Here is a 24,947-nt window from a genome sequence, read left to right as displayed (position 1 = left end):
AAAACCGAAGGGAAAAGGAAAAACTATGAATGTTATCACATTTGTGGTTTTTGTGCCATCTACGTAAAATGATTTTTATTATTTTACATTTTTAAAATGTATTTTAAAATAATTATTTTTAAAAAGCATGTGTCGTTATTTTTAAGAAGTCATTATTTTTAAAAAGTATGTGACAATTCTTTGAGGAGGATGAAATGTTGAGCCGTCCTTATGATGTCTGTGATGGGAAGGAACGACCGCGGTGGGACCGGCGGCTCTTAGGAGTGTGGATGTAGGACAAAAGCACAAATATGACCAGCACACGCTGCTGTCCCGGGCTTCTGGCTAGGATACAAGTTAAGGAAGCCAGTGTGATGGTCCCACTTCCCAACTGGGGACTGCCCAGAACAGGAAGAGTGAATTCAAAGGGCAAGAGGAGGGCTGAAAGGTGGGGAGAAACCAGGACCCCGGGTTCATTGGCATATGCTAATGGCATATGCGAGTGGGTGGAGCAGGCCCAAAGGCACTGGGTCCTGTGGGTCCTCCCAGTTCCAATTTTGTCTTAGGCATTGTTTTTAAATAGGGCTTCTGGGATCAGCCATTTTAGCCAAATTGGTTGGTCAGTGTGTTCAAATAAATGAGAATGAGTGATCTTTTGTCCTTGAGTTGACCAAACCCCCAGATGTTTGGGCCCAGCCTCTGATGCCTTAAATTACATTGCACAGACCCAGTCCATTCTGGCAGAAAGGAAGGGCCAGTGTGCCAGCTGAAGGCCTTCTCCCTCGGCAGCCCCTGACGCTCCGTCCCCTCGGCAGGTGGAGGGTTCCGTCTCCTTCTTGCCACAGATACAGTACTACTGCTTCAAATTCCGAGCACTGCCGGCTTTGCTGCGCTAAAGTGTTGTTAGATTAAAAATTCCTTGAAATAAGTTGGTCATCAGTTACAACTATTGCAACCATTTCCAGGATGAGATGCCTTTTTTTTTTTTTTTAAAGGAATGTGTTTTTGGAACAGGATTTTCACTCATTAGGAGGGCAGTTTTCTCCTTTTTTTAAAAAAAAAATTTTGAATTGTCTGACTAATTTCCTCCACTTTCTTTATCAGTTTGCCAACAGAGGCCAAGGCTAGGCCTTTCCAAAGTGACTGCTCGTAAAGTATGATGTTTCATGTGACCCCAAAAGTCTCCTTTGCCCTTTCTGGAGGCAGTGTGATGTAATAAAAAGCACATGGCCTTTGGAATCGGACAGGCTCTGGGTCCTGCCTGCCTCTGGCTCTCTCCAACTGATCTAGGGTAAACCATTTGACCTCTCGGTTCCTCAGCTTACTCTTCTAGAAAATGGGGAAATAATGTCTACCCCATGGTGTTATTGCAAGGATTAAATGACATAATGAAGATGAAAGTGCTTGGTGCCTGGTATATATGAAGTGCTCAAAGATAATTCTTGGTTGGTTTTTTTGTTTATACTGTATTAGGTGGTGCTGGGTAAGATGTCAAAGTTAAATCAAGTTCCACTAAGAGCCTATAATCAGGGGAAATTGGGCCAACTGGCCAGTCTGGAAAATTCTCTTTTAGATAAAAGAGCAAATATTTGAAATACAAGCAGTTTTGTTCATTTGTTTGTTTGTTGTTGTAGGTTTGTTTTCTGTTGATTTCTGTTAAACTGAAGGTGGAACTTGAGTGAGCACATTGAGATACTGGGGCCACGCCTTGCCCCAAATTTATGTGCTGGGTGGTAAATGGTGGTACAGTTCTAATTCTGTGAGCCAGCCCATCAGACAGTGGCAGGAGAAGGCACAGGCTTCCCCCAATTAGTAGTTTCCACAAAGCTGCCATTGGAAGCACCCAGCACCTTCCTCCGCAGCCCACGTTTAGGAAGCAGTGATTTCACTGGCCAAAAGAAGGTGCCTAAAAATCATGTTTCCTCCCCTGAGCCCCAAATACATTCTTTCCAGAAAATCAAGAGAGCTAAACTGTTCCTCTTCTACTTCTTTAAATATAGAAGTTTCCGACTATCTCTGCTGGGTCTGCATATGCACTCGGAGATTATTTTGACCATCTAAAAGCACTTTCAAGTGCCTCTCTCTGCTGTGGGCTAGTCACATTGTCCATGGCCAATTAGCAAGCCTCAGAACAATCCTTCATTAGCTGTAGGAAAAACTGGCCAGGATTGCCATGGCTTCGTTGGGCGGCGGAGATCTGACATGTGCGGAGAGAGCCTTTGGACCTTCTCACCAGTCTTCTGGTTGGTTCTCTCAGGCCCCTTGAGTGAATTTTGGCCAGCCAGACATAGCCCGTGCTGGGTGCTTTTATAAGCTGAGATCTTTCTTGATTCCATGCCCTAGATGGTAGGCCTCGCCCACTACATTAAACATCTTTGCCTTGTTTCCAGAACTCATTTTGCTCTCTCTCATCTCTTGGATCTTTACACGTGTTCTACCCTCTTCCTGAAATACTTTTCCCAAAATCTTTCCTTCACTTCTCTTCTTCACCTAGGAAAACCCCATTTGTCCTTTAAGTCTTGGCTTGGACATCCCATCATCTAGGAAGAGTTTCCTCTCCACTCCCCACCAGCAGGTCAGGGTTAGGCGATCTTCCTCTGGGTTCCAGAATACCCTGTACTTCCTCTGTCCGGGCACTCTGCAGCACACAGTAACTGCATGCTCATGTGTCTACGTAGCCCACAAGCCCATGAGCCTGGGCAGTCAGGGCCATATCTTTGTTGCTCCCATGAAATTCTCAGCACTCACTCAGTGCTCAATTCATACAAGTGCTCACTGACATGGGCCAAGTTTTGTTCACTCTGAGAACAGATATTTCCAACTTATTTTGAGTCTCTTCCAACCCAAAAGCTTGGCCCTTGAAAATGGACTGACATCTTAAAATAAGGAAAAGACCAAAGAAAAAAGAAAACAAAAGATAATGCGGGAAGATTTCTAGTCTACTCCATTTCTTAGTAGCTTTAGGCATATAATTTCATATCCCCAAACCCCAGGGTCTTTGTTTGTTAAATGGGAATAATGATGCCTTACAATTTTGAAGATAATGAAGCTCTTTTGAGTTTCTTTAAGATAGAAGATTTGATTCCATAAACATGTCTTATTATCAGTAGGAAGGAGAAGGAATAGTTGGGGACAAGTCTGAGGAGGGGAAACAACCCCAACCTGGTTCTTTTATGTCGTAGTGTTTCTGATGCTTTGTAAACGTGTGAAGGATAACAATTAACTTACAAATTTTGCAATCTGTTTTTCTCTAAGCAGGTAACGGTCTGAAATTAAGTTCATATCTTTTGGACTGGGACATCACTCCTTATTGGCAAGGAGTTTGGGACAAGAGGAGAACTTTGAGCTGGGACTAAAAAGGCAAAAACCATCTCAGACCCAAAGCAGATTCTGACACGTGATATTTGGATGATTCTCAGGAAAACAGGTTAGAGATCCGTGGATTGCATTCCTGATGAATTATGTAGGTTTTGAAATTAAGGGGAAAAATTCTCTAGGCAAAATGTGTTTTGCATTTGGTTGAACTGAAACTATGTAAAGAGTCCTAAAAATTGGTTATTCTGAAAGCAGCTGCCTCTCCTCCTGTCCCTATTTAAAACTTCTGGTTTTTCAAATTTTGTGAAAAAAGTATGAAGTTTTGAATGACGAAATCCTAGATTCAAATGATCTCCAAAAAATAAGCTATTGGTCAAGTTATTTAAGTATTGTAAACCTGAGTGAGCTCATTTGCAAAAAGACAATGATGGGCCAAAGACCTTAACAGGTAACTCACCAAAAAAGATACACAGATGGCAAATAAACATGAAAAGATGTTCAATATCATATGTCCTCAGGGAAATGCAATTTAAAACAAGAACGAAATATACCACACACCTGTTAGAATGGCTAAAATCTAAAACACTGACAGCATCAAATGCTGACAAAGATATGGAACAACAAGAACTCTCATTTACCACACACGGGAATGCAAAATGGTAAAGCCATGTTGGAAGACAGTTTGGCAAATTCTTACAAAACTAAACACACTCTTACCATGCGATCCAGCAATTCCTCTACCTGATATTTACCCAAAGGATTTGAAAAAGTATGTCCACACAAAAACCTGCCCACTGATGTTTCTAGCATCTTTATTCAAAATTGCCAAAAGTTGGAAGCAACCAAGATGTTCTTCAGTAGGTGAATGTGTAAACTGTGGTATAGACAATGGAATATTGCTCAGAACTAAAAAGAAATGAGCTATTGAGCCGTGAAAAGACATGAAGGAAACTTAAGTAAATATTACTACTGAAATATATAGTCTGAAAAGAGTACATATTGTATAATTCCAACTATACAACATGTTGGAAAAGGCAAAACTAAAAGATCAGTGATTGCCAGGAGTTGTGGGGCAATGGAGGAAGGGGAGGAATGGATGGAGCACAAACGATTTTTAATACAGTGAAAATACTCTGTATCATACCATAATGATGATACATTTGTCTAAACCTATGGAATGTACACCACCAAGAGTGAACTGTAATGTAAACTAAGGACTTTTGGTGATTAAGATGTGTCAATGTTGATAAGTAAATGGCAAGCAATAGGATATATTGGAGTATATGAGGAAGCCATTTGGTATAAAACTAATTTGGCCTGACCCTGTTTTTCCAAAAGGGACAGATGTGGCCATTGAGCATGCATAGTATATCTGCTTTAAGCTAAGCTTTTACTATGTCTCAAAGACAAGAACAATGCACTTTAAGATAAAGATGTAACTTCCCCCACATCAGCATTTCCTTCCTTAAGGATAAGCATCTCTCCCTAGGCTATGAATTGATTGCTGGCCTGCTACATTCACCTTGTGACTGCCCAGCTCAAGATCACAGACCTACTGCCTGCTGTGTTCATCAATTGCTGTGTGAAATGCTGTGCCAGCAAAGCAATCTTACAACTATTGTAAAAGAGACATTCCAATCATATGTGATACATGATCTTTGATGGTATATAACCACTCTGTACCCACCCACTTCTTTGGAGTGTGCCATTCCTTTGTGAAAGGACTCTCCTGGGTTATATGGTCCCCAGATCTGGCTCATAATAAACTAACCCCAATTTTGATTTATAGATTGGTTATGGATTATTTGTGTTGACAATGTAGGTTCATCAATTGTTACAAATGTACCACTGTAATGGAAGATACTGATATTGGGGGAGGTTAAGTATGGGTGGGGGCAGGGAGTATATGGGAAATCTCTGTATTTTCCCCTCAATTTTGCTATGAACTTTAAATTGTGCTAAAAAAAATCGTCTAAAAAAAAATGACAAGCTTGGGGCTGACTCAGTGGTGCAGCAGTTAAGTGTGCACGTTCCGCTTTGGCAGCCCGGGGTTCACCGGTTCCAATTCCGGGTGTGGACATGGCACTGCTTGACAAGCCATGCTGTGGTAGGCGTCCCACATGTAAAAAGTAGAGGAAGATGGGCACGGATGTTAGCTCAGGGCCAGTCTTCCTCAGCAAAAAAAAAGAGGAGGATTGGCAGCAGATGTTAGCTCAGGGCTAATCTTTCTCAAAAAAAAAAGAAAATGACAAGCTCTACCTGTCAGAGTTATTATGAAAATTAAGTTAGTTTATATTAACACAGTACTTAGTCAGGGCCTGTAGTATATAGCAGCTGCTTGATGTTATAGCATTTTTGTTAAGAAGCATTTCTTTTGTAGCACAAAAAACAAACAACAATTGCTTGTTTCAAACATGTACTAAATTTGAAATCAGACAATGTTCTAGAACCACAGGTGGCTTCTCAGTAAGCTTCTTATCTCTGCTTGCCTTCTACCACAAAATTCTCAATATTTTTATTGGAGTTTGCTTTGGGAAATATCAGTGACAAGTGAATAGGGACTTATTTGTTGATAAGAAAGCAAACAATAGAACCCAAATGGCTAAAAACAAAATGTCTTGGAAAAACACAGCGGTGGTGGTGGTGGCAAAGACAACTCACGAAATCAAAGGAAAAGCTGGAGAACCAGATCTCAAGGAAGACAAAAGGCAAGTCAGCTCTGACATTGTGGGGAGCAGGAACTACCTGCCATTGGGAATAAGTATGTGGCTTACAGTCCAATAAGCTTTAAAACACACTGCTGTAGATTAGTGTTTGCACATTTAGTATCACGTAGTAGTATTCTGGTTGACTCATTTCAAAGAAGTGATTATCCTCCCACTGGCTGGGAAGGGCTTTAAGTAATGGTCTTCACTTTTTGGCTTCAAAGTATGATTGTCCTAAAATTTGGGGTGGAAACTGATAGAAGAAATGCCTGTTGATAAAATTTTAATATTCTGCACTTGGGGCTCACTTGCCTACTCTTGAGTGATTAAGAATAATGAACTCTGCTGTTTGACAATGATCATTTTTTCTAGTTACTGCTCTGGAAGATGGATTTGTTTTATTTAAATGTTATTGGTTATAGATCTGTCATGGGATTTCCTACAGACAAAAGACTACATGAGACTGGATGAGTTTTTTAAAATTAATTTTGAGTAGGTTAAAGACATAATCAAATCAGCTCTTGGATGATGTTAGGAGGAAAATATCAATAAATACAAAAACTTTTAGTGGGTTGAGTATGTATAATGTCACTTGAAGGGCAGTCTTTGATTTCTGTCCGATATTATCCTTGTTAAACCTGTCTCTGAAACATGTGGGGTGCCTGAGTGTTCTGATGCTCAGATACTGGAATGGTTTCCAACGAGATGTGATAAATTCTGTCAAAGTCACATGGGCGTCAGACTTCTTAGTAAGCTATGCTGAATCACCTCCTCTGTAAACTGGGCTGATGCCTTAGTTTGGGGGGAAAAGCTTGTTATATCAAACTGAATTCATAAAAAATTGAAGAGGCTCTGTGTCTGGGCCATATCTGATTGAAGGCCTTTCATAATATAGGACAGTCAGCATATTGGAAGCCAGGTCCCTCTGTACCATCAGAGCCCTTCCCATCCACTGGGAGTGTTAGTACCAAAGGAAATACTCCCTGAGCAGAGCCATCTTTGTGCACAGCTTCAGATTTTCTCAACCTATCTTCTTCCTCTAGCTATGATGTGGCAACCACTTCTGTTCGGGCTTCAACCTGCTTTGTGCAGGCTCCAGCTGACAGCACCCTCCTTGAGCCCCCCATCCTTGCTACCTACCCCAGAGCTTCTCTAGAAGTGTGGAGACATGGGGGACAGGAGCTAATAGACAATTCCCACCCCCTTCCATTTCCTGGATGATTGTAGTTTCCTTGGAATGTCCCATGGGATTGAACATAATGTGGCCAATTCAATACCTGTCCTTCTATTGGCTTCCCTGTGTCCCTCTTTTACTTCCTTGTCCCTCTCTCGGGCTCCCTGGCATCACTTTCTAAGTCAACTACCTGCACACAAGCTTCTGTCATGCTCTGCTTTGGGGACAACCCAGGCTGAAACAATCGCCCAGAACTGTCATTTAAAATATGCCTCCCATCTTACTCAGGTCCCTAAGTAGGGTCAGATTTCCTCTCATAAGACTTAAAGTTCAGGGAAAGATTAGAATCATTCTATTTTCTTACAGATATTCATACATTTGCATTTACACACAGAATTAATATCACTTTTCTATAAATGGCGCTTTATGTTTTCAGAGCTCGACACTTGAGGTTGAGTTCTTATGGTTTTGTAACCATCAGCACAACCTTCCACTAGAATCTATAGCCCACCTGGCACACATCCTGGACAGATGAGTTGGCTCATCAACCTTATGAATAAGTCGAAGAGCTGAGAGTAAGTCAACAATAACTAGATTCTTATTTCTAAAACAACAGGACCTCATGATTTAGAAGATTAAGCAAAGGGGAAGCAGTGGTTTGTGGGCCAGGATGAGGGAGAGGATCTCATAAAAGAGATCATGGCCCCATTTATTACCAGATTTCACTGTGGGTGCGTTTTAGCTGAAGACTTGCTGTCCTTTACATTCCAAGCTACTAACTGTTTATGATTTATCTACTGTGTGGCACTATGCTAGGTCCTATAGGGGTAGGAAAATAATAAATGTTTTGAGTCTTCAGAGAATTTACAATTGAGTTGAGAAAAAGTAATTAGAAAATAAGTTTTGACAATAAACAGAATCAAGGCTTAAACTGCTTGGTAGAGAGAGTGAGTTCTCACTGAATTAAGGATAGAGAAAGGAGTGAGTACAGAATTTTGCCCAGAAGGAATTTGCAGGAAACAGACACATTAAGTTAGGAAATCGCCGATTAGGGCTGGTAGAAAGGTAAAGGAGGTTACTCCAGGCTGGAGGAAGAGCAGGAACAACGACAAGGAGAATCATTCATTCAGCCATTTGCACCCATTTTGTGCTCAGCATCCTACCTGGTGCTGGGAATATAATGATGAATAAGACACACTCAGTCTCCACGCCCTGGAGCTGGAAGCCCTTGGGGATCCATGAATGAGCTTGGTCTTCATTGAGTCAAACTCCCTGGGGACTGTGTCGCCCTTGAAAGACAAAATAAAAGAGATGTTGATAATTTTATGAGAAAATTTTTTTTATAGATTTTTATTTCTGAGGTATAAAATGTTTGTGTCAATTGAAGATAAAAGCCACCCTTTGTCATTATCTTACATTTCAAACTCTTTAACATATGTTCTTTTCTCTGGAGAACTAGGAAATTTAGTTAGCACACAGCTTTCTCTTGGATCAATAAATTCTTATATACATTTTTTCTTTCCAGAAAAATAAATCAGGACAACATTATACACTGATAGTCAAGACTTCTCATTTATTACTTTCTTGTTCAAAGCCTCAACAGATGCACATTTCTAGCTACTAATAAAAGCCCTTTTCCATAAAAGCCAGGCTTTAGGCTCTAGATGAATAACAGTTTAGGAGATTCTCCAGCAAATTTGTGCTCAAATTCTCTGACTACTACAATTTTTCAGCCTGTCCTTTCGAACTGGAGATAAAATGAAATAATTGTATATAAAATGATGAAGACCACTTAGAGATCTCATAGGGCTTACGCCTTCTTCTTATCATACATTGAACCAGATTTTGAGCAAGTACCTGAGACACAATGATGTGTCATTGGAAGCGGCATCCAAAATGCTACCTCACCTCAGTTGAGAATTTAGTGGGAAATCCCCTCTGCCTGCACTACTATCGTTTTATATTTCAGACATAGGAGAGAAGCACAGAACTGACCTGGTATTTGTTGTTTTATTGTGATGAATATTTTTTCTTTTAGAAGAACAGAGAAAAGTAATTTGTGTGAATTGTGGCTTCCTGACTCTTGATTACATAACAGAGAGGCGTCTGTGTGGAAAAGGAAATTGATTTAAAAGCAGTCAGTGGCCGCATCTAACACAAATTTGATGAGTAAAATGAAAAGAGGCTCTGATGATGACAAAGTAGATTTAAAAAAATTGGCAGCGTGAAGCCCTCGAAGAAACCTCATTTTGATCTGCTCAGTACAGCGACTGGCACCTCAGCCACTGTCCTTTCATCAATTAGCCTCATTCCCAGGCTCGCAAGCTGGAGACAGGTCCTGCAAAGGAGTGAGAATGGTCTCCGAGTTCAGTTTAATCTTGACAGAGGGTCTACTATATAGCAGGCACTCTCCTATACCAGAAGACATAGATGCATCAATTTATTCATTTATAAATGTTTATTGAGCATAGCTATGTGCCTGGCCCTGGGGATGCAGTCACGAATAAGACAAAGTCCCTTTGGAGCTGAGATTCTATTGAGCGAGCCCAACTATCAAAGTTACAGACGTGTTCAGGATACAATTTCAGGCGTGGTCCTTACCCTCGAGAATATGATACACTAATGTGGGAAGTCAATACATATGAGAAGGGGGAAAACCGGCTGGAAATAGAGGGAGCCAGATGGCTAGGAGTCTGTGGTCAGGTGCTGTTTCAAACTGACCTTGGCTTACAATTGTTTCTCCTTTGGTTTTTGGACAATCTATGTGCCTCCAGTGACACTCTATATATCCTCTCATTGTAGAGGTGTTTACAGTCTCCTTTTGTGATCTGAGTATAATTATACAGTCCAAGTTAAGATTCTTACAACTTCTCTACTTTGCTGGACCATTCAGTAGAAATACAGAGAACCAAGCAAAGTCTTGGTATGAAGAAGTCCAGGGAACCCTAATCCCTCTAGAGACTTTTCCAAGGCTAAAAGGTTGATGCTACTTATTCCAAGATGCCAGAAATCCATGGAGGCAAAGGTCAGATCACCTGATAAGACCTTTGAGTCCAAACATCTCAGGATCAGGCCACACTTGCAGACTTGCTCTTTCCACCTCTCCAGATAAAGCTATCCTTGCCCCTAGTCAATCAACTCTGCCTATACCCCCTCCTCTTCTTTTCTGGGAGGGAGTGGAGAAAGACACATTGTGAAACAGGCAAGAGAGTTCACTTTTTTAAGCCTTTGTCTAAGCTGAGCCCTTTGAGCTGAGCCCGAGACCTCCTATTGCCACTTCCTACAAGTCCATGTGCATCATGAGTTCCATGAGGCTTCCTGATGGTCTGAGGTCAGCTGGTCTCCATCCTCTCTGACTTCCCTGGTCGCTCAGTGGGGCAGGAGATCCTGGCACACCAGTCCCCAACTCCACCCCTTACTGCACCTGAAAAAAAAATTGAGAGGGGAGAAGAAGATAAATTTAAAAGGAATTCTGTAAAAAACATCTAACACAATCCTAAAAGCATCTTTTCTTAATAAGTCAGTAAGGTTTAGTTTCTATGCCTCTTATTCTTTCTCTTGTACTCCTTCCTTGTGATTTTCTGAATAAATAATTTACTAATTATGGCACCAGCCATGTTTTTATCATTTTTAAGCCAAATTTCCTGAGAGAATTGCACACTCGTTCTTCACTATGTGTCACCTAATACAGGGAAGACTATAAGGATGGTAACTAAGGAGCTTAACCTCAGTGAGCAGACGGCTGGTCCAGGCTGGTGCCTCAGCGTTAGCACTCTCTCACAGCCTCCTCCCCACCAGGTGAGGCAGCCAGATGGAATGCGATGGCATGGATCCAGAGGTTTCTTCTTGTTATTGTGAAAATTATTCATTACGAGGAAAATAGTAAAATATTTTGCAAGGTGCTGTTCTGAAAAAGAAAGCAGATGTTTTTAAGTGAGCAATTATGGACTGGTAACAAAATTAAACAGAGTTTTGATCTAGATTACAAGGTGCTCTGACAGAGATGCACCTGGAGCAGGTCTTGTCTCCTCTGAGGGTGTGTGGACAAAGCCAAAGTTTGTCTGTGGGATACTGAGGGTGAGCATACAAGAAGAGATAAGGAGCCTATTTAAGGAAGGAAGTATGAAGCTGGTCTGGTGTAGTCATTAATAGCATTCTGATACACTGTAAACTTTTTATACTTCTTTTATTTATTCATTTAGACTTTATTTATTTATTTGGCCTATAATTTTTGACACCTAATCTGTGCTAGGGACTATATTGGCAAATAAAGTGATGGACGAAACACACTCTGTCCCCCTTAGCTTTCAACATACAAACTAAGTTGAATGAAGGTCTCTTCTGCCTAGTTGCATCACAAGAAAAGACGTGGCCAGGCCATTTGCTAAGAGCAGTGCTTAGGATGGCAGGCAATGCAGAGCCCTGTGTCCCTCCAAAGCTGCAACCCCCCGTGCCTTATGCATTCTGCATTCTCCTCTGCTTGGACTCACCTTACGCTCGGCAGGTCCAGGCAGGGGCAGTATAGACAAGGAGACCACCAGGCTGCTGCTTTGGTCTCTGTCTTAAGTAATCAATCCTGAACTGTAAAGGGTGGAAAAGTCCCTGGGATATACGAATTCACTGAGAAATTCATTACAGATACTAACTAGCAATAATGCTGAGGAATCATGCACTGCTGATGACTATCGTCGTGACCCATAAAATAAAAATTAACAAAGCTTTACGATTTATAACTTCCCTTCTTAAATGTTACCTGTGATACTAAAAACTCTCAAATGCCTGGGAAGTTGATGTTACAATTCGTTTGATAAATGAGGAGAATGGAGCTTGTTCCAATTAGGCCCCTTGTTAATGGAAGAGCCAGGCCAAGATTTCTATCATACCCTTGGGTTCTGGCCACCGTAGCATGCTACCCTTTGAGCACAAGTAAATTACTTTGAAATGCAACTGCTTACCTTACCTATGTATCTCCATAGTGCCTGAACAGTGAGGACCTTTTACTGGTAGCCTGAGTATCTCTTGAGAATTTTGTGAATGTAGGCGTGAGAACAATTCTGCCAAGGTGGAAATTAGATTTCAACGATGGTGTTCAAGATTATCATTTCATTCACTACTGCAAAGCGAGAAGGCATAAAACGAAGTGATGGGGAAATTATTTTCAAACCTTGCCATTTGCTTAGGCTATAGGAATATTTGCCTATTGTAAATTTAACCTTTTATTTTTGAAGTGAAACTTCTTTTTGAAGACAAAACGCTGAGATTTTTGACTGAGAGTAAATTGATTTTCCCATAGTTTTAGCTATTTGGCTACATGAGTTAGGAGCCAGTGAGGTCCCAAGGTGAACAAAATGCAATTTGCAGAAGCACCAACCAAGGCATTTCCCATAATTCGCAGAGTGATGCTGTCATCCCACCTTATTTACGTAGCACCCGTGTGTGTACAGCCCTCTGTGTGTCCTTTATAATACCTTCATTCTCTCATATAAGCCTTACAAAAATCCCGTCAGAAAGTTTAGGTGACTTGACTGTAGCCATATAGCTAGTAAGTAGGAGAGCTAAGATTGACACCAGAGGCCGTGTGCCTACAAACTTTGTCCTTCAGAGGGGCCTTGGAACACTGCAATGTCTAAGAGGGACAGGGTCAAGGCTACTCATCTCTGCCTCTTGCAGAGCATCCCCTGTCTTGATCTCTTTTATATATGGTGGGGTTCCTCAAGTTTAGAGCTCACAAAATTTATAGCACAACTCAGATGCACAAGGAAAATGTAATTTCTTTGTCTGGTCCGCAGCTAATTGGGTTGCCCTTAACAGGCCTCATCTGATGGCAAACAGAGAAGAGAAAGTTAAATGAGTGTACAGAGGAGTTTAAGATTACTTCAGTCTAAGCACTTCAGAGTGCTTTTTAAGAAGGCGCAGTGTTTTAAAGAACTGCCTCAGTTCCTCTTTCCATCCTCGAAAGGTGTCTGGGTGTGTCAGGGGAAGGGTGTATGACTTTCCAGACCATGTCTGCTGCCAGGCTCCTTGGTTGCCTGGGTACCAAGCACCCAGATGTTCTCCAACGCTGAAGCAACTTGAGGGCTAGTCATTTAGCTCCAGCAAACTCCTGGCAAAGCTACCCAGCTGAAATGGCCCCCTTCTCCTGTTACAGCTCTTCCGAGGTCTGGTTGTGATTCTCACTTGTTTCTCATCTGAGCAGCCAGCTCTGCAGTCTTTATTAACTAAGAGACACCTCCTCCCCAGAAAGAGGCTCCCTCTGGCTAAACTGGCTGCTTATACCAAGTTAGACAATGAGCATTTCCCTGCTGGTCTTAACAAATCTATTCTCAGCAAAGTTGTGAGCAGCAGATTTAGTTACACATAAAGTAGGAATGATTGCTTTTCCTCACGCAAGGGACTGGTGATGTGACGGTATCCATAATTGATGCGAATCAAAAATTGCAGAATGTCAGCACTGGGAAGCGTCTCAAAGGCCGTCCACACTCTTGCTCCCCATCTTACAGGATGAAGACCTGAGGCCCAGAGAGGAAGTGGTGGGCCATGATCACAGCCCATTTATGGCGTTTAAGTCCCCCAAACCACCCTGCCAATAAATTCTAAACCCACATCAGTCAGAATGGCTGAGTGCTGACCCCAACGCCTGGGCATGACAGTTACATGCACACTACACTTTTACAAAGTTAGCCTGTTGGAGAATGGCTGCAATTTTGGGGGCACATACCAGTGTTCTATGAACCCAAAGAGATCAACCACATTTCTTTTTAAGTGACTTGTCCTTAAGTTTCCTATGTTTTTGGAAGGCATCTGAGAGACCAAGATTGAGAAGGAAGTGGAGGTGTACAAACCAGCTCAGGAAGATTTTTTCAGTTCTTTGCTCGCTGTAGCTTCAAAATAATGTCACCTCTGGGAGCATGATAGAGGATTTCCAGCAGAAGATGTATTCAGTAATGAGGAGTATAAAAAAGCACTTCCATGAATACTAATGTGTTGTCTAAATGCTGTATCTTCGATTTTTCACCCAGTGAATTATCAAAAATAAATGTAAAAGTAACTCTTTTGGGAATGAGATACCAAGCCGAAGGGGAGTGGGGGAGGGCGGGGGTAAGGGAGACTTTTAAAAAGGCACAAAATGGCTACAAAAAATAGGAAAATGTTCCAGATTAGAAGTGCCTTTTCCAACGCAGAGCAGACCACTGATCCTGGGTCCCCATAGAAAACATCGCGAGACGAAAGTTTATGAGCTGTGGCAGGAAGGTCACCCTGGGGAGCAAAGGAAGGGAACAGGGAGAGAGATAGAGCCAGGTGGGTAGGATGGGGGACTTCTGGGAAGCTTGTGTGATTCTGTTTTATTCTCCAGATGTACATACTTGCCTGGCTTTCAAAATCACATGATTATTCAATGACTTGTGTTGCCAAGCTCTCAGAGTCAGAGATCTCTAAGTCCATGCCTCTCACTGGTCAGAATCCACCCCACCAGGCATCAGCATACCTCATTTTCCTGGGTTGGGTCACCTGCCTTTCCAGGCAGCCCGTGGGGAAGCTCTAGCAGCAGCAACCTATTCCAGCGTTATAGAGGTGTGAGCGTCCCTCACTGGGGCCTGTTATGGGTTGAATTGTGTTCCCCTCAAATGTCGAAGTCCTAACCCTCAGTACCTCAGAACCCGACCTTATTTGGAAATAAGATTGTTGTGGATATAATTAGTTAAGGTGAGGCCATACTTGACTAGGGTAAGTTCTTAATCCGATATAACTGGTGTTGTTATAAAAAGGGGGAATTTGGACACAGACACACGTAAAGAGAGGACACAGTGAGAACCTCATCTACAAGCTGAGGAACAAACGCCTGAGGCTTCTGGAAGCTCGGGAAGAGGCATGGAACAGGTTCTTCCTCACAGCCCTCAGAAGGAACCAACCCTGCTGACACTGATCTCTGATTTCAAGCCTCCAGAATTGTGAGACAATAAATTTCTATTGTGTAAGCCACCCAGTTTGTGGTATTTTGTTACTTTGCTAGGAAATTAATACAGGGAAATTCTTTCCTACTCCCACCACGTAGCATCCCTCCCGTAGCCTGCCTCCAACTTTGCCTAAATCTTCTCCTTTTAAAACTAAACTATTCTCAAAGAAGCTTTATTTGTACTGTACCAAGTCTTGCCCCTCTCCCAGGGGGATCTGCACTGAAATTTTATATGCGATTGTGGAATGTAAAGTCTTGAGCCTGTTTTGGGAAGCAATAAAGCATGGAGGGCAAAAGCACAGATTTGGCAGTCAAGAAGAACTGTGTTTCATTCCTCACTCACCGCACAACTTTGAGAAAGTTAAAGAACCATGAACTTCTCATCTGTTAAGTGGGGCATTGATGTTCCTCACTTTGCAGGGTTAAGCGAGATTGCAAAAGTAAAGCACTGAGCACAATTCCTGACACAGAAGCACCTCAATTAATGAGAGCTATTAATAACCGTAGCTATTGGGGGAGCTTCAGGCATCGAGGAGCAGGGGTGGGGGAGTGTTCACACAGTCTTTTCAGCTCTCTGAAATCAGACTAGACAGTTGCCTACTCAGTTACATAACTCGAGTCACATGTATAGTCACCAGCAAGCCAAAAAAACACATGACTCCTATATGCTTTGGGGAGTGTAAGAAAACAGAAGATTTTAACATTGAAATGAAAGGATTTGATCAGCCACAGGATGTAAGTGAAATTCAAGAATCGGGTAATGTCCCCTGTATCTTCCAGAGGGAGGGAGAAGTCAGCAAATATAGGTACTTAGAGTTGGTAACATCCGACCCTTAGGTCAGAAGACACAGCCTCCCTCCTATATACCCCATTGACCCTGTGCCGTGTCTTAGTCTCTCTGAGCTTCAAGTTCCTTGCCTGTAAGGTGTCATGGAGGATGGTATGGTTACTCATAAATATTTTCTACTCCTCTCTGGGTGATGTATATAATTCCCCACCCCAATAACATCAAACTTATCCCTATGACTTGCTTTGACCAACAAAAGGTGAGTGGACATGACAGCTGTGCTCTCAAGCCTTTTCTCACCTCTCTTACCATGAAAGTTTGTGTTGCGATGGAGTCTCTGTTGGCCTGGCCCTGAGTGTCTAGGATAAGCAGTTGACCTTGATAGTCTACGATGGGTATGGACCATAGCAATAAACTAACTTGGCTGCTTTAAGACATTGAGAAGTGGCGTTATTTGTTTCTACAGCACAACCCAGCTCATTGGGACTGATGCAGGTGGGTAGTCAGACACCTGCATCACAGGGCTTTGATGAAGAGCTTTGCAAGTACAAAGCGCCCTGCAATCATAGGACAATACTTGAGAAAAAAAAGGAATTTTAATTTCCATGACTTATTCCCTACTCCCACCAAAAAATTAAATGTGATTAATAACGGAATGTTAGTGGAGGGGAAAAAATCTCACTAATCACCAAACTTCTTTCTCTCAAAGTAGACAGAGGAAAGAAGTAGATATGAAGTAGAATTATTCACAACAGATTTAAAAGGAAGCACCTCAGAAGCTTGCTCAGATCAGGCTGTCCTCCCACACACTGTCTCAAGTCTCTACCTTTCGATTTTGTCTTTGCTGCATGTTTCAAATGTCTAAAAGGGACATTCAAAAATCATACTCTCAAACCTATCAAATACACACATGAAGTCATAATGTTCTACACAAAAAAAGAAAGGAAAAGAAAAGAAAAAATAAAAAAGATGGAAATCCATTATTCAGAAAGTACTCATTTGTTCCCTGCAAAGCTCATAATATGCATTATTTATTGTATAAAGAGAACAACAGGGGCTTTTCGATCCGTGTCGTCAATTCACTAATGATACTAGAGTAAAGTTCCATTTTGTTGTCCTCAGTGTAGAAAGTGTTAGCATGGGCTTCATTAAAGGGGGAAAAAGGATAACCCCGAAACACAGATGACCTTGTATTTCACTTTCATATTTATGTTTGAATAGGAAAATGCCCCAAATTCTGGTAATTCACTTCAACCAGACTAATGGAATCACACAGAAGACTTCACCCGGAAGTATCTAGTTTCCACATTCTGTACCCTGCTTAGTTCTAGCCTGCTCCACTCCAGAGGAATACTATTAACTCACAGACTTTTTTTCTGAAAGTCGCTGAGAGAACAGAATTGCCTTTTCTCTTTTGAAAAATGTCTTCCATTTGACTTGCACCTTGCTGAGAACAAGATATCATTTGTTTTAAAACAGAGGCAACCTCAAATGTCCTTTCCTTCCAATTCTTGCTAAGTTATAGATTGAAATGAAAAGGAAATAAAGGGTAATAATGCTAACCAAGAAGGCCACTGTTACAGGGACACTGAGCAGGAGATGCCTGGGGGGAAAAAGTGGAGGAATTAGAGCTCAGAGATGGTCTGTTTCGGGACATCAGTCAGTCCTGGCCAGAGCATTTGGAAAAGCGCTGCTTGCAGAATGAATAGGCAAGGACTTTCCAGGAGGTGTGGGACTTTATTGATTTGAGTTCCTGGGCGGCTGTCATTCATCTTAAATTACCTTGTTTGAGGGGTGGACCTCTTGACCCAGACGTGAATGATGTCTCCTCCTTATTTAAGTCAGAAAGCAAAACGGAGAGTTGGCTACACCCTGAAAGTGAGAGAACAACACTTGGACACAGGTAAACAACTCGCAGGGGGGTTCCTTTTCCTCTTGGAGGCCCTCAATAAAAAGCAAGGATGATGCTTCTCTCAAGCAGCCTTCAGAAAGTGCACCTGAAGAACTTGAACAAGAAGGTCAAAAAAATATGCCATCTCAAGAGAATGAGAAGACAAGCCACAGACTGAGAGAAAATATTTGCAAAAGATATACCTGATAAAGGACTGTTATCCAAAATATACAAAGAAATCTTAAAAAAACAATAAAAGTAGGAACAACCCAATTAAAAAATGGGCAAAAGATCTGAGCAGACACCTCACCAAAGAAGGTATACAGATGGTAAATAAGCATATGAAAAGACACTCCACATCAAATGTTATTAGGGAATTATAAGTTAAAACAATGAGATACCACTACACACCTATTAGAATGGCCAAATCCAAAACACTGACAGTACCAAATGCTGGGGAGAATGTGGAACAACAGAATTCTAATTAATTGCTAGTGGAAATGCAAAATGGTACAGCCACTTTGGAAGATAGTTTGGTGGTTTCTTACAAAACTAAACATACTCTTACCATATGACCCAGCAATCATGCTGCATAATACTTATTTACCCAAAGGAGTTGAAAACTTATGTCAACATGAAAACCTGTACACCAACGTTTACAGCAGCTTTACTCATAATTGCCCAAACTTGGAAGCAACCCACATGTCCTGCAGTAGGTGAATGGATAAACTGTGGTACCTCCGGACAATGGAATACAACTCAGGCCTAAAAGGAAATGAGCTATCAAGGCATGAAAAGATATGCAAGAACCTTAAAAGTGTATAACTAAGTGAAAGAAGCCAATCTGAAAAGGCTGTATACTTTATGATTCCAACTACATAATATTCTGGAGCAGGCAAGACTATGGAGACCGTAAATAGCTTAGTTTTTGCCAGGGTTAGGAGAAGGAGAAATAAATAGGCAGAACACAGAGAATTTCTAGAGCAGTAAAACCATTCTATAGGATACTGTGATGATGGATACACGTCATTATACATTTGAAAACCTATAGAATATACAACATCAGGAGTGAACTGTATATAAATTATGGACTGAGTGATTATGACCTGTCCATGTAGGTTCATCAATTGTAACAAATGTACCACTCTAGTGGGAAATGTTGACAATGGGGGAGTTCTATGCATGTGTGCGGGCAGGGGGCATACGGCGACTCTCTGTATTTTCTGCTCAGTTTTACTATGAATATAAAACCACTCTCAAAAATAAAGTCTATTAAAAAAAGTGCCATCATGGATTATGAGCTGCCTTAAGCAATCTTTTCATCCCAGGAATGGGTTCCCCAACTTTCAAATATTCTTTCCCATTATCTCCATAAACCTTTGAAACATACTAGAAGCTCCACTTCCAAGAATTCTTCTTTCACTTTTTAAAGAAATATTTAAGTGCTCGTTATGGACTAATCATTGTGTAATGCTCCAATAATATAGTGTTTGATTGATATGTTTTTTTCACTATGTAAGATTTAAAATTCTCTTAAAATAGATGGCAATCTTGTCAGTGCTTTTCTTTTCTTAAGAATATATACAATAATGATGCATTTTATAGTCAGTATCTTAGATTTCACAAAATACGGTAAAATAATAAACAGCAAAAACATTTGCAGCTTCTGCCCAGTACGGAAGAAAGATTTAAATAAGTAATCATGCTAGGCTGGCCCCATGGCCGAGTGGTTAAGTTCATGTGCTCCACTGCAGGTGGCCCAGTGTTTCGTTGGTTCGAATTCTGGGCGCGGACATGGCACTGCTCATCAAACCACGCTGAGGGAGTGTCCCACATGCCACAACTAGAAGGACCCACAATGAAGAATATACAACTATGTACGAGGGGGCTTTGAGAAAAAGGAAAAAAATAAAATCTTTAAAAAAATAAGTAATCATGCAAATAAAGTTAAAATTATAACTGTAATTAGTGCTTTGAAAGGATGGTACATATTGCTGTGAGAGACGTCTGGGGTTGTAGGAAAGCCTTCCCAGGGGAAGTGGCAATGGTCTGTGAACCAAGAACTGCAGGAAGAGGAAGAGTTAGCTAGCTAAAGGAGAAGAGGATGAGTAGTCCAGGCAGAGGGAACTACAGGTACAAAGGCCCTAGAGCTGAAGAGACTTGGGGGCTTGGGAAGATCAGTGTGGAAGGAGGACAAAGGGCAGGGAGAGGGTGATGTGAGGTGAGCCTGGGGAGGTACCAAGTGAGGCACCCAAGTGAAAATGTCAAAAAAACAGTGGATTCTATGGGTCAAGAACTCAAAGAGGATCTCTGGGATGGAGATAAAAACTGTTGAGTCATCTGAATCAAGGTTGTCATTAAAGCCATGGGTAGGGAGAACATAACCAAAAGATGTGATTCTCAACTTGGGCTGCACTTTAGAATCCCCTGGAGGCTTTTAAAAATCCCAATGCCCAGGCTGTCTATAAAACTAATTAAATAGAAATCTCTGGAGCCAGCCCTGATGGCCTAGTGATTAAAGCTCTGCGCTATCAGCACTTTGGTGGCCTGGGTTCACTTCCTCGTTGCAGAACACCACCACCTGTCTGTCAGTTGCCATGCTGTGGCAGTAGCTCACAGAGAAGAACTAGAAGGACTTAGAACTGGGATATACAACCATGCACTGGGACTTTGGGGAGAAAAAAAAATGAAGATTGGCAACAGATGTTAGCTCAGGGCAAATCTTCCCCTGCAAAAAAAGAAAAGAAAAGAAAAGAAAAGACCACTCTGGAGGGTACCTCTGAATCAATATTTTTTAAGGTTCCCCATGTGATTCTTCAGGTGCAGCCATGTTTGAGTACCACTGGCCTAGAAAGAAAACACAGAGCAGAAAATGAGGAGATGCTAGAATGAAGAGTAGAGAATTCTGATACATAATGGCCTCGTGGAAGGGAGGAAGTTGCAAAGGAGACAAAGAAGAAATGGCCAGGAGATCCATGGAAAATCAGGAGAATGTTGAGTCACAAAAGTCAAGAGGAAAAGGAAGGAATTGTCAGCAGTGCCGACTGATTATAAGAGTTAAATAGGCAAGGACTGAAAACATCCTTGGGGGATGATCACAGAGGGTCAATGGTGATCTTTACCAGAGCTGTTCATTGGTGTGATGGAGTCAGATGCCAGATTATGCTGAGGATGGAGATGGAAATGAAAACACCAAGTAGTGAGGATTCTTTGTTTTGGCTGCAAAGTGGAAGTAGATTGAGGAGATCATGGGGTGGAGAAAATTTTATTTTGCTTTTGTAAATGAGAACTATCTGAGCATGTTTGAAAATTAAAAGAGAATAACAGCTTTAATATGCAAGTTATAATAACACACAATTCCTCAGAAGCTGGGGGAATTGAAAACCCAAATGCAGATGAAGGGACTGGGTTTTAATAGGAAGAGAGGATGGCTCCTCTACTGTAGCAGGAGGAAATGAAGGTGGTGTAGAATATTTTCATGTGCAGTTGTAGGAAGAGAAAGGAGTTTTTGTGCAAGTTTCATCTTGCATATGAAAGCAGCTCAAAATTCCTCATTAACCTATGGTCCTAGTTTGGCTTCAGAAGTTATGCTTCTCATAAGGGCAGTGTTATCCATGGGCTGCTATCCATGTGTGCTAATTATGTTATAGGCTGGCATTTTCTATCAAACCTCCTATTCATATAACCACTATTAACTCATTAATTCACATAAGCAAGAGTTATTTCTTAGGTGACTAGTTAGGGATTGTATCTCTGACATTGAAACACATACTTATCCAACAAAGGTTTGCCTGGTGCCCACCCTGTGCCAATCATTGCAATGGCTACTGAGAACAGAGAACAGAAAAGCGAACAAGATGGAGAATTTAAAATTCCCTCTAATCCTACCCTCATCCCAAGATAGTCGCCTAGATAGGAAACTAATGACTAGTAAGTAATTTACAATGATTAAAGAGTCAAATCACTGCATCCTTACTCTAAACACTTTTTTCCTTTGTTATCGTTCTTTCAAAGGCACTATTGCAGTACAAGCTTGGCTTTGTACATGTTAGTTCTTGAAGGTACAGCAGTTTTTGAGCACAAGATACTCCTAAGGGAAGTGTTACTCAAACACCTAAAGCCTTTGTCATCAATGCCTGTTGAATAGGAGGATAGTAATCTTTAAGCTCCTTTAAAAAGTTAGATAAAAAATTACTTACTCATGGAATTAGAAAATCTCCTGGTTGGGACGATCCTTAAAGGCCATCTTTTCCAGTCTCCCATTTGAAGGTTGAGTCTCGTCTGGCCTGAAGAGAAGATGGGTGGAGGCTGATGGTAGGGGACTGGGGGTTAGGGACTGTGGGTGGGGGTACTGGGGCAGGGGAGGGACCTCAAGGAGGAAGTGTAGGCAGGGAGAGCCCACTCTTAGTGCACAAGCCCCCCACATACACACACGCACAGGGCTTTCTTCCATTCTTTATTCTCCTTCAGCCCAGTTGAGACTGGAATCAATAGCAAATAAGTAAAAAACAGAAAAATAAATGCATTTTCCTCTATTGTACTTACAGTGTTTTGCAAATAATAAGCACTTAAGATTAATAAGTGAATGAAAGAGCAACATGAATGACATTTCTCAGCCAACTGATGAGATCAGTGAACTACTAGAGTGTAAAGATAATATAAACGAATTTCTTCATGCCCTCTTCAAAAGTGACCAGTACTATTTATAAAATGAGGTTGATCCTCTGTGCCATGGATTGTGCTAGAAGAATCAAAGATGAATATGATAATGCCTGCTCTTGGAAGCTCATGGTCTACAAAAGTTGCAGAGAGCAAATATTTACAACATGGTAATAAGAGCTACTCTAGATGTATGGTGTGATTATGCTCCCCTGATGAGTGGGCTGGGGTAACCACAGGCCAAGCTGGCCTCAGGAGCACAGATGAAGTGTTAAAACCAGGAGGAAGTACAAAGATTAGTTGAGTGGGAGGCCCCAGGCTGGTAAGCCAGAGAAGTGAGTCTATACCAACAAGGATAAGAAGGAGGGTCTGGGGTAGCTGCCAGAAACTGGAGCATAGGCCAAAAACTCAAATGCGCAGGGAAATGGGACCTTGGAGCTACAGTCCAATAGGGAAGCAGGAAAATAGTCTGGGTGAACACTGGAACCAGGGGCTTTTGCCAGTCTTGGCTTCCTGACTCTTTCTAATATTTGGCACAGGCAGAATTGGCTTTGTTTAAAACAGTGGAGGAGACAGATGAGAAAAGAGAATTCAGAAGTAGAAGCAACCAAGGGATTCAGAGAAAACTTCCTGGTGGTCTTAGATGAAGCAGATGTCTTAGAACTGTAGAAGCACTAGGGCTGTGCTCTTTAGGAAGATGACTTTAGTCACGGCTACCACTGCAAAATCCTGAGATACTGCGGAGTGAGTGCTCTGTGTGGAGAGATGTTTCAATGGCCTTTCACTATCTAGGATTCAGTTATGCACTAGGTTGCACGTATTCACCACACACTCACACACTATTGGCTATTAATTCTCCTGGTTGTTGATACACATAATGAAGTTACATTAATCCACAACCTTGAGACTGATGGAAGGAAAATCCATTTGACAGATCAGATAACTTTTAGTGGGATAAAAGAAAGATATGCTCTGGTTCCCCCTTCTTTTTAATTTGTCCATTAAGAACTTGATTTTTTCTTTTTTTTTTTTGGATGAGTTGGATGCATATATGACTGCAACAAGAAACAAAGTTAAGAAGAGTGGTTAAGTTCATGCACTCCGCTTCATTGGCCCAGAGCTTCACTGGTTCAGATCCTGGGTGCAGACATGGCACCGCTCATCAGACCATGTTGAGGTGGTGTCCCACATGCCCCAACTAGAAGGACCCACAACTAAAATATACAACTATGTACTGGGGGGCCTTGGGGAGAAAAAGCAGAAAAAAAAAAAAAGAAGAAGACTGGCAACAGTTGTTAGCTCAGGTGCCAATCTCTAAAGAAAAAAAAGAATCCTCTTAGATGGCAGTGACACGGTTTTACCATCATGAACTACCAGTGATTTTAATAGACATTTGACCCTAATCTTTAATTATCACCATTAAGAGAGGATCAACCATGTTAAAACCAAAGTTATCATTTTAGGAAATGCCTAACAGAGCATATAACCTCAGAGCTAATGGCTGCATTGATGTATCTAGACAGAACATTTAACATCTACTTTGTCTTGAAGAGTATCCCAGGAAACTAAATTTACCAAATCTAGCCTTCTGTGGGTGGCTTTGTCTAGCCTTAAATAATCGCAGCCGAGCTTTGGTTCAAGAGCTCTTCTTGAACTCACTGTCAAGAAACTTTTCAAAAGCTAAGGTAAGAAAGATAATTCCTATGGAGAATTAATTTTGTGACCCCCTTCCTCTAGGTTCTGTGAAATTTGATCTTAGCTTAAACCAAACTAGCCACTAGAGTATACTTTGGTGTGGTGCCAGCAGAACCAGTGTAAGAAGTAGCCCCGAGGAAGAACGTGCTATGTTTAATATGAAGGTGATATTGATGAGTATTTGATACTCATTACAGTACACAGTGTCTTCTGTAGGGAAATCCACCAAAGTTTTCTCTCCTTAGGAAGAGGGGTGTGTGTGTGTGTGTGTGTGCACGTGCCACTCAAAAATTTTTATTTGGGAAGTACAATTTGCTGAAAAGTGCATAAAAGAATACAATTTGGCAAATGAACAGCCTTGTGAAGGTCAGTACCCCGCCTTCCTCTCTTCTCCATCCTCTCCCTGCGCCCTGGAAGGTAACTGTTATCTTAACTCTTATTGTAATCACTTTCTTGCTTTCCCCTATAGTTTTAAACCTATGTATTCATTTCTCAGCAATATAGTTTAAAAACTGTCTTTCTCTCTCTGTGTATATACATATATATATATGTGAAATCACAATACATATTATTCTGTTCAATGTTATGTAAGATTCATCATATTCCTGAATATAACTGTAGTTTATTCATTTTCGTTGCTGTATATTATTCCCATGTATCAAAGTACCACAATTTATTTATCCATTCCATATTTGGTGGATATGTGAGTAATTTTTTTAGGAGTTATTGAGAACAATGATGCTCTTGATATTCTTGAAATGCATATAAAACGGTTTCTCTGGAATATA

Source organism: Equus caballus, chromosome 7, assembly GCF_041296265.1.
Source record: "Equus caballus isolate H_3958 breed thoroughbred chromosome 7, TB-T2T, whole genome shotgun sequence".
NCBI classification, from domain to species: Eukaryota; Metazoa; Chordata; class Mammalia; order Perissodactyla; family Equidae; genus Equus; species Equus caballus.
Note: the sequence above shows the minus strand (reverse complement) of the source record.